Genomic DNA, 13,635 nt, shown 5'->3' on the forward strand with positions numbered 1-13,635 from the left:
AGGATTAACTGTGGAGTGCAAATTGGCAGTTGAAATTGGCATGATGCAGTTAGGAACAATGTGCAGTGTTAAACAATTATAACTCACAGTGCAAAGAATTAAGTGCAGCATAACACAGGAGTACTGTACATGCTTCAAGAGCATTTTCACCACTGCCAAATCCTTAGAAAAGGCAGCCACAGAATTGCTGAGGTACAGTCACTTCTAATTCCTCATTCTTTGGTTCCTTTTCATTTATTTCATTCGTGTGAATATTGTCTTAAATAGGTTTAAATAGGTGCTATGCATATCCGGTAGGGAGTTATTTAGGTGGCTTTCAGAGTTAGGCTGGGTTAGGGTCCTTAAGTACCAGTCCAGGAGCCAGGGGTCCACTTTCCGGACAGGACCTCTTTCTGGACATGCCTTTGGCTCTATTGCATCAGATAGTAGAGGGATTAATATATATATGTGCTATAAGACCTCAATATAACGGACTAATTGGGGCCCAAACCATTCCGAAAAATGTGAAATTGCAACACCCGGACTTCCCCCTGCTAATTTGGACTTTTTCTGATATATCAGACATTAGTCCGGATCTCATGAACGGTTTTTAAACTGTTTTGACTACCATTGCAGTATGTTATAATTTCACTACATCAATCAAGTGGTATAATATACAGTATATAATAATACTGTACTGTACACTGATAAACATGTCTTTTATTTACCTTATTGTGGTGAACACAGCTTAAAATGGTCATGCAGTCCGGACTGCTTCTGGCTTTATCAAACTTTTTTGTGATATATAGGAATTTAGTCCGGTAGCTCCTCGAGTCCGATAAAAGTGAATTCCGGTCTATTGAAATCCGTTATATCGAGGTTTTACTGTATACAGTAATCACTCTAATATCTGGACGCCCAATAACCGAACATCCCCACTACCCGGACATAATCGTCCTGGGATCTAACATTCCCCCCCAAAAAAAAAGAAAAAAAAAAGAAAAGATTTTTTCCCGTCCGTAATTTGAACTTGCCGCGCGCGCGCCCCGGGAGAGCATTGTTTTGGTGCGTCATTCCTCCGACGTCCGAAAGAGCGCCGCTGCATCCTCCACACTTCCCACCTGTCTCTCACCGCGATTAGACCTACGCTCTTCGCAATGGCTGCCCACGTGCTTGCTTTTGTGGTGGTGCCCTACCTGCTGCAGGGCCTCCTGCTGCTCTCGGGGCCTCCTCTTAGTGTGTGTGATGATGGCCCCGCCACCTGAGAAAAGGAAGAGAGTGGTGTTGACTCAGGAGAAGAAGAGAGAGATATTGGAGAAAGTTGATGCAGGTTGGTCTTCTTCCCGCATTCTCCGCGAGTACAACCTGGCCCGGTCGACTTTGTTCGATATCAAACGTTCCCGAGACAAACTCATGCAGTACGCGACTGACTTCTCGTCGAGAAGCAAATGCAACGTGGAAAGGAAGGTTATGTTTACCCCCAAGTTTGCAGAAATCGGCCGATCCACGTTGATTTGGTATCGACAGCAACGTGCAGCTGGTGTGATGGTACGTGGAATGGAGCTGAAGGCTGCTGCTGAGAAGTTCGCAAGGCTTCACGATGCCCTAGACTTCAAGGCAACCGAGGGTTGGCTCTTCGCGTTCAAGTTGCGACATGGCCTTACTAACCGTAAAGCACATGGCAAAGCATTGGACACTAACGAGGATAGAGTTGACGAGTTTCGGCACAAGGTGAAAGGCTTGATCGACAGGGAGGGCCTAACTCTCGGTCAAGTCTATTGAAAGCATGGTTCACAGCTGTGATTTTCAAAGACTGGTTTCACCGTCACTTCGTCAAGGAGGTCATCCATTACCAGACGAAGACACTGGGAATCCCTCGCGACCAGGTAAAGGCTCTCCTTCTGCTCGACAATGCACCTGCCCACCCGTGCGACAAGGACTTGGTTGCTGAGAATGGCCGTATTAGGTGCATGTTTCTGCCACCTAATACGACTGCTCTCATTCAACCCATGGACCAAGGAGTGATCGTGGCAACAAAGCGCCTATACCGTCGGAAGTTCCTGGACGAGGTGATGGTTGTTCTCGAGGATGAGGACGAGCGCAGGGAAGGACGGGACACACGAGGCAAGCTGACTTTGGAAAACCTTCGCCGCTACAACATCAAGTCTGCGCTGTACAACTGGGCTAGTGCATGGAAGGAAGTCCCTGTGAAAACTCTTGAAAATGGTTGGTGTCGTCTGCTTCTCGGAACGGATGTGGAGTACGATTTTCTAGGGTTTGACGTGGATGACTTCCATGCACGGCTACGTACGCGCGGCGACGATGTTGATGTGGACGATGTTCATGAGTGGTTGGACGACGACGAGGGCGATCCTGGGTATCAGACGTTGTCTGATATTGAGATCGCGTCTTCGGTTGCAGGTGTCAGTACCAAACTTGAAGATTCCGACGCTGAAGGCGACGATGATACGGACTCCTCTCAGCAAGACACTACTCCAGCCATCCCCAAGCTGAGCGCACTCCGGGAACATCTAGAGTTCGTCCTAGACTACCTGGAACACCCGGACTGCGACAGGGAGATGGGGCCCTTGGGACTCGTGGAGGAAGTGAGTGCTTTCAGGCAGCGCATCATCAATCATCAGAATCGTCGTTCCTTGCGTCAGTCAACGATTGACAGTTTTTTCATGCCCGTGACCCCCGCTGTGCCCAGCCCTGGCTCCACTCTGTTGCCTCCCCAAGACAGGCCCTCATGCTCCGAGCCACATCCCAGCACATCAGCCACGGTGGAGTCACCGCTCGACATGAGTTTGCGTCTTTCTTCAGAGTCCTCTGCAGTGGGTACGCCATCACCACGACCCAGCGATGCACCCCTAGGTCGCCTGCCAGTGATACCCTCGACTCTGACAGTGAATAAACAGCAAGAACTTCTCCACTAGACCACACGGGAATTTTGAGTGTTGTGCAGTGAAAAAAACGGTGTGTTGTGTTAAGGTTTTCAAGTTGAGGGAAAAGACTCAATGGAAAATAAATTTAACGTAAATAAACTTCTTTGTTTTGGCTTTTGAAAATGGAAAAAAAAATGGGAAAAGTTAAAGTGCAACACTAAGTTACAATGGAGCATTATTTGGACAAAAGTGAACACTGTGAAGAGAACGGACTTCTGTGTGTTATTGACTAAGTTCAGTGCAAGGCTTCAGGAAGAGTGTACTGCAAGTGCTTCAGGAAATCGTTCTTTCTGTCAGAGTCCGAGAGGAGGCGGTTATTCATTGAGGTGGCCAGGGACTTGCTGTAAGTAGCCAGAATGTTTCATACTGTACTTTTTTCCATACTATACTTACCAGAATGTTTCATACTGTACTTTTTTCCATACTATACTCGCCTCATTTCACTCTTTAATGTCCTTTATTGGTGTGAATAGGGTGTTAGTAGCTATGCATGTGCAGAAGGAATGTGTTTTTCTGAGTTAGGCTTGGTTAGGGTCCATAAGTACCAGAATGTTTATTAATGTGCGAACATACTTCTAAACCCTCATTTTATGTTTCTTTTGCATTTATTTCAGTCATTTATGTGCCTTATTGGTGTGATTTGGGTCTTAAATAGGTGCTATGCATGTCCAGAGGGAGTTGTATGGGTGTTTCTCTGAGTTAGGGTCCATAAGTACAAGTCCATAAGCTGGGGCCCAATATCCGGACAAAACCAATAACCGGACCTACCAACGGCTCTATTACATCGGATATTGGAGTGATTAATATATATATGTATATATATATATATATATACATATACGGTATATATCATCTGGACCTCCTTTCTCACCCTAGGGCAGGGTGAGGAGTAGCAACATCCAGGCAGCCCAAGTTTGCCCAGTCCCATGGGCGTCGTTTAAATTTCCATTCACTTCTATGGCACGGTTTTCTGTGACATCACAAGATGCCAGAACCAAAAAATGAAAAAATGAACCACGCTTATAAAATACCTATGGTGCGGAGGCGCGGCAAGGTTTGAAATGCACATCTTGCCTCAGAACCCCCAACCCTACCCCTTCCACTTTAGCACTATCGGTGTCGGAGTTAGGTACGTTCAGTGTTTTATGCCCTTAAAGCCCTTTATTATTTATTGTCTAGTGTTTACTTTGTGTGTAATACGTGCGTTGACTGATTGCTTAATTGTGTGCTTGTGTAAAGCAGGGGGAAATGGGGAAAAGTGGGGTGAAAAGAGGGACTTTGGATGAATGTCCAGAACCAAATTCCACTTTTCCCATTAGTTTAGTTATTTGTATGGCATGGTTTTCTATGGTGCGGGCTTATTCCAGAACCAACTAGCTGTGCCTTAGGCGACTTGACTGTATTTTAGATTGGGATGATAAAGCTAATCACTAGTTTCTGGTTACCCTGTTTGTGATTCTTCAACCTTTGATGATGGTCATGTGTGTTGAAATTGGTCAGGAAGCAGTGTGACAATTTAAATTTTGTTGCAACAGACTAGAGATATTCCACAATACCTACCAACATGTCTTTGAAACATCCGTTCTAATATGAAACAGCCCCAGTATGTTTTTAATATATCTAGGGGGTATTGGCACTGACGTAGTGTCATGTGAAATTGTGAGATGTAAGAGGGCTTCAGAGCCTTAGGGAACAGACTTTCAGGCTCATGTCTGTGTTTAGAAAGTAAACAGTCCTTGCTTTATTTTCATATATATTCCTGTGAACTTACAGATTATGTGTCCTTATATCCTAACTATATAGGTTCCTGCTTTTGTGTGGTGTTTCAAATCTCTTCTTTCTCACCCCACTCAAGCAATATCCAAAGATTCGTGAGATTGTGACCAAGTCGAAGGGTCAACCTCGCAAGCGGTTGCAGCACGTGTACAACTTGTGCAAGGGGAAGATGATCTGTGAAGGTGGCGATGAAATTGATGTCAATAAAGATGCTGAAGACATGGGTGGCAACAAGAAGGGGGCAGGCCATGGTGGCTGTGGCAGATATCAGCCCAACATCAAACGTATGGGCCTTGAACTAATTGCAGAATGGAAACACGTCAATGAGGATTCACAGGAACGCAAGCAGATTCTCACTGCTGAGCGTGTATATGAGATCTTCAAACACATTACAGGTAAGCATAATTATAGTTAATTTTGTTTGAGGAAATGTTGAATTGTAAGGTGACAGCTCTGTTCATAATTATATTGATCAAGGAAATGTTGAATTGTAAGGTGACAACTGTGTTCATAATTATATTGATCTGTCTTAAAACTCACTGGCAGTATACAAATTTCACTTATATTAGCAGTGAATAAAAAAAAAATATGAGCATTAGTCTTCATTGTAAGTAGTATTAATTTTGTCTTATTTCTCTTATCGATCTTTGATGATTTTTCATATTAACCATGATAACACTTTTTACTGTATAGGTGTCAGATTTGTTATATTTAATGAAACACACTCTTATGTTGTGGGGGAAATTGTCACAGATATTGCAGTCACCTTTTACAGACAAGTAGTTTTTATTGTAGATAAAAATGGTAGATTGCTAATGGACAAGGGAGAAAAAGTGAGCAGATGGAGAGAACACTTTAAGGAATTGTTGAACATAGAGGATGGAAGTAATGCGAGTATAAGTGGCTGGGGAATGGCTGGGAGAAGGAGGGAGGTGAGAAGACAGGAAGAAATCAGTAGGATAGAAGTTGTGGAAACAATGAAGAAAGTCAAACTGGGGAAAGCCCCAGGAATTGTGTGTGTGGTGAAATACTGAAGCATGGGGGAGAGATAGTAGTAGAATGGATGTGGAAGATGTACAGATTGGCCTGGGAGGAAGGTAGAGTCCCGGAGGATTGGAAGTCAGGTATAATTATTCCCTTCTACAAAGGAAAAGGGGAAAAAGAAGTGTGTGGTAATTATAGGGGCATTTGTCTTCTTAATGTAATAGGAAAAGTGTATGGTAGGATACTTATTGACTGAGTTAGAGAAAGAACAGAGGAATTAGTTGGAGAACAGGGAGGCTTTAGGAAGGGAAGAGGTTGTGTAGATCAGATATTCATTCTTAGATCTTTTGTGGAAAAGTTTTTAGAGAAGGGAAATAAGTTGCATGCGGCTTTCATGGATTTGGAGAAAGGATATGACAGGATGGATAGACAAGGATTGTGGAAAGTATTAAGAATATATGGAGTAGATGGGAAGTTGCTGAATGCTGTGGAGAGTATGTACGATGGTGCGAAGGCTGCAGTGTGTGTTGGTAGTGAACTGAGTGAATTTTTCTCTTTGAAGGTTGGGTTGAAACAGGGATGTGTCATGTCTTCATGGTTGTTCAGTCTGTACATGGATGGGGTAATAAAAGAGGTACAAGGTAGGGCAGTGGATGTTGGAGTGGCCATGGTGAAAGGGGGTAGTGTTTGGAAACTCCCTGTACTGTTGTTTGCAGATGATACTTTGTTGTTGAGTGCAGACAAAGGAGAGCTGCAAGGCTTGGTGGATGAGTTTGGGAGTGTGTGTTAAGAAACTTAATCTAAAGGTGAATGTAGGGAAAAGTAAAGTGATGGTCTTTGAGAGAGGTGAAGTCAGTGAATGGACAGTGAGGTTGGATGGTGAGGAATTGGAAAATGTGAGTACGTTTAAGTACTTGGGTAGTGTGATGAGTAAGGATGGAGGTTTGGAAGGTGAAGTGCTTGAAAGGGTACAACAAGGAAGAAAGGTTGCTGGTTCCTTGAAAGCAGTAAGAAACAGGGAAGTGAGCATGGAAGTGAAAAACTTACTTACATGACAGTATTGTGATACCGACTCTAACGTATGGAAGTGAAGCTTGGACGTTGTTGGAAGAACAAGTGAAGAGTGAGAGCAGTGGAAATGAGTTATTTAAGAGGAGCCTGTGGAGTCGCATGGAGAGACAGGCTGACAATGAGGACATAAAGGAGCGGTGTGGTGTGGATGTGGATGTGATAGGAGGTGTTAGGAGGAACACACTGAGGTGATTTGGGCATGTGGAGAGGATGGAGGGTGAGAGACTGACAAGGAGAGTGTATGTGAGTGAGGTGGAGGGAGAGGGAGGCCAAGGATGAGATGGAGGGATGGGGTGGAGAGGTATATGAGAGAGGGGTGTGTGAGTTGGGAGCAGGGCAGTGAAATAGCATTGGACAGGGCGACGTGGAGGCGATTTGTTTGTTGCCACCCTGTACGGGTTGAGGCATCTGGCAACAGATGGAGAGATAGATAGATATTTTCTAAATGCGGATAGTGCATTTTCTTAAAAATCAAAGAGAGCTTATGAGTCAGTATTTGTGCACTGAAATGGTAATGATATTGAGATGCTTCATTAACCCCTAAAGTCTGCAATTTGCTTGACCCACCTCCTCCCTGAACTGCAAAAAAAGTTTTTTTTTTTTCAGGTATTGTAAACGTCAAAATTTATGGCATATATTTCAAGAGCAAGAATTTAAACACCCGAAGATGTAAGTCTCATCCAAATTGACCGAGTAGTTCTCGCACAGCAGCACGGCAGGGAAAATAATAGTTACCCTTTCCAGCCTTGCGAGAGGCAGTACCTCGTGGAAAAAAGTCTCTTTACGGTGACTCATCTGTCAAAACTCACGATATTCAAGGGGATTAATGTTCCTAGACATGAATGAACGTTGCCTAACTAAACCTGAATGAAGAATAAGTCCTGAAAAAATACATTCCTGGTGAAAAAATTTTCATGCAGAAAATAGAAATGATACATTCATCAATGAAATTAGCACAACAAACATGATAATAAAATATCATGATATATTTGTAACATAAAGATATAACACAGCTTTATATGTGCAGAAATATTCCACATACAGTAGGGAAACAGATAATTACAACTCTAGAGATGTAAAAAAGCAGTGGCATAGAGACATAACCCACAGAAAAATATGGTAATGCGTGGTAAATTTCCATTAATATACGTTACATTGGGCCAATAACATAAACACTTATTACTATACATACACTAGGTATTGCCACAATAAAAGCAAGGTCTTATTGTAGGTTCATAAAGTGCAATGAGGTCAGGAAATGAAACTTCTTTCGATACGTCACCCGAGGATGTAGGGGAGTAATACAGTGGAGGAAAGGATGAAGGTGTTGGAAGGGTGGGGAATTTCCAGAGGGAGGGAGTGAGTGTAGTGCGTGGAAATATCACCTTTATCTGCCCATTTGAGTAGGAAGAAGTGGTGAGGGATATCTCTCTCGGCAGCCAAGCCGGAGGGGTAAGGTGAGTGGGGTGGGTGGGGGCAGGAAAGGAGTCACTGCTACAGCCAAACCTCACCTCTATGCTCTAGTGGCAGAAGGAAGGGTAGAAAGAGTGGGATATGTCACATAAGACATCAACTGAGGGGGTAGGCAGAGGGAGAGACAGGGCAGGGGGGGCTCACCCCCACTCTGTTGGTGGGCCGGAGCCCTCCTCCCTTCCTCTCAGCTCATAGCTGGAGCAGCATCAAGTATGAAGCAGGAAAGTTTAAATGCATTTTTTTATTGCAATTGCTGTATCGGGCTTTTTAAGCCAGGGTGTCAAAGTAACCCAAACCTCCACAGGGCTGTTTAGTACCTTAGGGGTTGAGGGTTAACTGCATGACTGAGTACCATGCAGTGTGCTGTTGTTTGGACTCACTGGGTTAGTGGGGGCACTCACCATCCACTCACTTTGTGTTTTGCTTCTCTCGGCCTGCCTGCTTTTTTCTGTTGTCCATCTTTCCATCCTTCCTCTTCTGTCCTTCTTTCCTTCATTCTTTCCACTTTCTGTCTATGGGTGACTCTGCACTGAGTGACAAGCCAAATGGTTTCCTGTACACAAGGAAACCATTTACTACACTGGGTGGTAACTGTGTAACCAAATTATGGCGCCTGGTGGTTTTGTGGACAATTAAGGCTCTCCAGTTGGATTGAGCCAGTGCAGGTTTATATCCAAGGGGTGGTTGGGGTTTATTGCCTATGTAATGCCACTCAGGGATGAGTGAGGCTGGTCATTCTCGTCTTGAATGTCAGGACCAAGTTGCCCATCCCCGGGCTCATATGCTCCTCATGGGGCAACACTGGATTACATGATGAATGATGGAAATAAATGTGAGGAAGCATCATGTGTGAGGGAAGTAAAAAATTTAAAGTAAGTGCAGGCATAGAAAATGTTCAGTTTCATTAGCTTCAGTAAGGTATAGAAAATGTTCAGTTTCGTTAGCTACAGTAGTTTCAGTTTCAAGAATTTACAAATTTGATAGAGCATGTGAATGGAAGAGAACGCACTGGTCCTGAGGATGACATAATGAGTTTTAATAGAGTACAGGTGAAAATGATAATGAGAAGCAGCTGGAGGATATGTGACAGGAAAGGAGGTTGTGCATTGCAGCTTGTATTTCAAACGCAAAGATGCACATAAATATACAGTACGTGGTTTAGAGGGAACAGGGATCATGTTGAAAAGAGCCTGGTTGATTATGTGCTCATAGAGAGGATGATGCTGGGAATGGTTGCTCATACAAGGGCCATGAGATGATGATGTGAAGGTCTGTCTGATCATATGAATGTGGTATGCAAAATCAAGCTGAGAGGAGTAAGGTGGACCAGGAGAGAGAGAGGGGCGGTCAGGGAGAAAGACTGAAAGTGGAGAAGCTGAGGATCAAAGAAACGGCAGATGAATACAGAACCAAAGTAAGGGGGGAGTCAGAAACAGTACATTAGAATGAAATGGATCTGGACAGCTTATGGAGTGCATATAGGGATTGCACAGTTAGGAATGCTAAAGTGGTGTGTGGTGTGGCAAGAGTAACAACAAAGACTGAAGGTATGGCACGGCAGTATGAAGAGGTTAGGAGAACAGTGGAGGAAATGAGGAAGAAGTGGCTAGAGTGGTTATAGAACAGGGGCCCAGTTGAAATAAGAACTAGTAATATGTATACCCTAGTTTAACGATGCAATTGGTAAGGTAAAAACCCATCATTTGGCGGGGTATCGTGTATCAGGGTAGCTTTAACAAGTAAAGTAATGGGATGCATTTTCAGCCTTGGGTTCCTCCCAACCAAGTCCAAAACCCACCCAAATGAGCCCAAAAGCCAGTTTAAAGCCAGTCTAAATGGCATAACAGCTGTAAAAGAAGCTAACCTGAGCCTAACACCTGTAAAAATTCACTAAAACCAACAAATAAAATCTGAAAATCGTCAAATAAAAGTCTGGAAAAAATAAAATTTAGTAAACTGTATCCCAAAATGACAATGTTCACCCCACCTATGGCTAAAACATATTAATCAAAGTCTAAAAACTATTTATAAATCAACCTAAACATACAATTTTACTCTAAAATGTCATCAAAATTGGTAAAAAAACAAAACAGAACCCATTGTTAAACTGGGGTTTGGCCATCATTAGGCGGGGTATGGTGGTATTTTTACCCCCATCGTTAAGGTGGGGTATCGCATCTAGGGATATCGTATATCAAGGTATTACTGTACATTGAGAGCAAGAAGCACATAAAGAGAATAGTGAAGAGGAAAAACAAGGAAGTAAATGATGATCTAGGAAGAAAAATGAATGCAAACTACTCTGAAAATAGGAAGTTATTCTGGAAAGAGGTGCAAAAATGTAGAAGTGACAGCAGAAGGAAATGTGAAAGTGTGAAGGATGTAAGTGGTAGATTATTAACTCATGGGGATGAAGTAAGGACCAAATGGAAAGAATACTTTGAAAGAATGGTGAATGGGAATAGAGAGCAGAATGGCCGTAAACATCTTTTGTTTTGGGGGTGTACAGAGAAGAATGCACTGCCAGGAATCGTGACCCTCGCACAGGCGAAGAACGCCGTTAAGCAGCTGAAAAATGGGAAAGCAGCTGGGGTTGATGAGGTGTATGCAGAGATGATTAAGTGCAGTGTAGTGGGGAGAGCAGAATGAAGTGCTTGTTGGAAATAAATGAGATGGCGTGGATGAGTGAAACTGTGCCTGCAGAGTGGATAAAGGCTGTGATTGTACCCAAGTACAGAAATAAAGGTGAGTGAAGTGAGTGCAAGAATTATATTGGCATAAGTTTATTGAGCATTGTAGAGGAGTTATATGGAAGAATTATTATAAAGTAAGAGAGATATCAGAAGTCCTAGTGATTGATGAACAGGGTGGCTTTAGAGATGGCAGAGGATGTTTGGATCAAAGATTTACAGTGAGATAGATAATGGAGAAGGCTTGTGAGAAGGACTGTAAGGTGTTTTTGGCATTTATGGATCTGGAAAAAGCATACAACAAAGTAGACAGGGAAGGATTATGGAAGGTTGTGTGTATGTACGGAGTAAATGGAACCACTGTCTGACTCACTTCTTCTTCATTTCTGCAACATTTGCGGCCTTTCCTCTAACTTTCACTCTGTTGAGCACCACCTCTCCTCCTCTAAACCTCACCTTCTTTTCCTAACTGAGACTCAGCTGTCTGAGGCAGCTGACAACAAACCCTTTTCTGTATCCCCCTACTTTCTCTATACTCATTTCAAAGCCAAACGTGGTTGTTGTGTATACATATGCAACGACTTATTTTGCTTTTGTGTTCCTGAACTCAATTCTTCTGAATTCTCTACACTCTGGCTTTGGCTTTCCTGTCATTCTCTGACTAAATATATCTCCACTGTTTACTTATCTCCAAATTCTACTGACTATGAAAAATTCTTTGACTGTCTTACTTCTACTATGGAACACATTCTATCCATTTCTCCTTTCTCAGAAATCTCCATTCAAGGAGATTTCAATATTCACCACCACCTCTGGCTCTCCTCTCCTTTCACCGATCCACCTGGTAAACAAGCTTACATCTTTTCTATCCTTAACCCTTTAACCGCGGGTATGTCGGAAGCGCGCCGTGCCCGTCCCACGGAGATAATTGCACTCTGACTGACTTTTTAAAAATATTTGCCAAAAATCAGTTATTATGGCTGTATGCTTAAACACATATGGAGAGGCCCTACATTGGTCCCTACTTTACACACTAAGGAAAGCACAAGCAAGTCCTAAATTTTTACATGGTATGCTAAGAGAACGTTAAGGGAAAGGGGGTGGTTTGTAGCCCTGCCTGACCAGTTGGTACGTCGGAAGTGCTCCCGTGGGAGTCGCCGTGACTATTCTTTGTCCAGACGATGTCAGTCAGCACCAAAACAAAATGATTTCCCGTCATTTGTGTTATATATCAGCACTTATTTGTACATATGATTTATATACTACGTGTATTATAGTAATAAACTTTTCAGTCAATACTTTTGTAAATATGATAGTTAGTGCTGGAGTTAGGTCAGGTTAGGTTAAGATAAATTTGGTTAGGTTACCTTTAAACTGGTTAGGTTAGCTTAAAACAAGTTAGAATAAATAAGTCTGGGTTGAATTACGAAAATTTATATTAGGTTTGGGTAAATAAGCATTGATAAAGGGCAATTTCGCTGAAAAATGGCGTTCATCAGTCATTGCGCACAGGTAAGGATAAGTTTGGTTAGGTTAGCATAAAATTGGCTAGGTTAGCATAAAATTGGTTAGGTTAGCATAAAATTGGTTAGGTTTGTCTAAAATAGGTTAGGTAAGGTTAGGAGAAATAAGGTTGGGTTGTTACAAAAGGTTAGGTTAGGTTTGTTTAAGTATGCCTGCAAGGGTAATTTCGATCATAAATGACGCTATAAGATGGCGTCCATCTGTCTTCGTTCACCACAAGATAGTGGCTGTCCGTGAACAAACACCTCTTTTTAAAGCACGTTTTACCACATTTAAAAGAAACGAAAAACACTGTAACTTGAAAACACAATTCGAGAGTACTTGAAGAATTCCATGAAGGGCTAAAGTAAGGAAAAAACGCAAAATAAGGTGGTCCTATGTCTCCTTAACGATTACCAAGAATTATAAATAGAATGCTGCTGATAACTAAAAATGGTATTATAAGAAAATGAAAAACAGTTTGCAGTGCCTGAGAAAATCCAAAGATGATCCGATGCTGGCGCGACGCTTCATAGTTTGGCCTATGAGCGAAGAACAGTACCTTTCTCGTTATATATGTTAACATATATTATTACCTTTAGCATTGACTGAACGTTCTATATTCGGTTAAATCACATGGGTAACGTATAAAAGTGGTTTGCACATGTCAATTTTAGGATCTCACCTACTGTTAACTACTCTTAAGAAAATAAAAATGACAGTGCGCGTCACTGCCAGGGCAGAGACAGGCCCGAATTTGACTTAGTACTCGGCAAGGTACAGCTCGCGTGTTTTAATAACCAACAGTTCAGTTCCCGTGTAAGTTTCCATTGTACTTTTAGCAAGTTAAAATGTTTTTTACATAAATTATTTACATTATTCTGTGCCTTCTGGAGATGCAGAGGTACTTTGTTATGAATAATTAAATGTAGGGTTTGCGAAAACCAAGCATTCCTCCCCTTAAAAAAAATGTTGGAACAACCCCTACAGATTGAGGGAAGCCTTTCCCTACTTAAACTTTTAGCATACCATTTTGATATAGGGCCCTTAGGAAAGGCCCTACATTAGCTTTAAGCATACGACCGTTAGTCCTAGAATATTATAATTATACAGTACATCCCCCTAGTACGTGCCTATATGGGCGGCAGAGGACATCGCATACTAGGAATTTGCGTTCTGTGAATACATAAACTTCGGGAAAAATTACATATGGG

The 13,635-nt window shown here is 42.4% G+C and overlaps 1 pseudogene; it reads left to right on the forward strand.

Annotated features, from left to right (window-relative positions):
* LOC145415041 (DNA-directed RNA polymerase II subunit RPB1-like) overlaps positions 1–13,635 on the forward strand; it is a 202,368-nt pseudogene that overhangs the window by 37,148 nt on the left and 151,585 nt on the right.

The sequence above is a fragment of the Coenobita brevimanus genome, chromosome 101, assembly GCF_032717465.1.
Source record: "Coenobita brevimanus isolate Jiangsu-jjx chromosome 101, ASM3271746v2, whole genome shotgun sequence".
Lineage (NCBI taxonomy): Eukaryota > Metazoa > Arthropoda > Malacostraca > Decapoda > Coenobitidae > Coenobita > Coenobita brevimanus.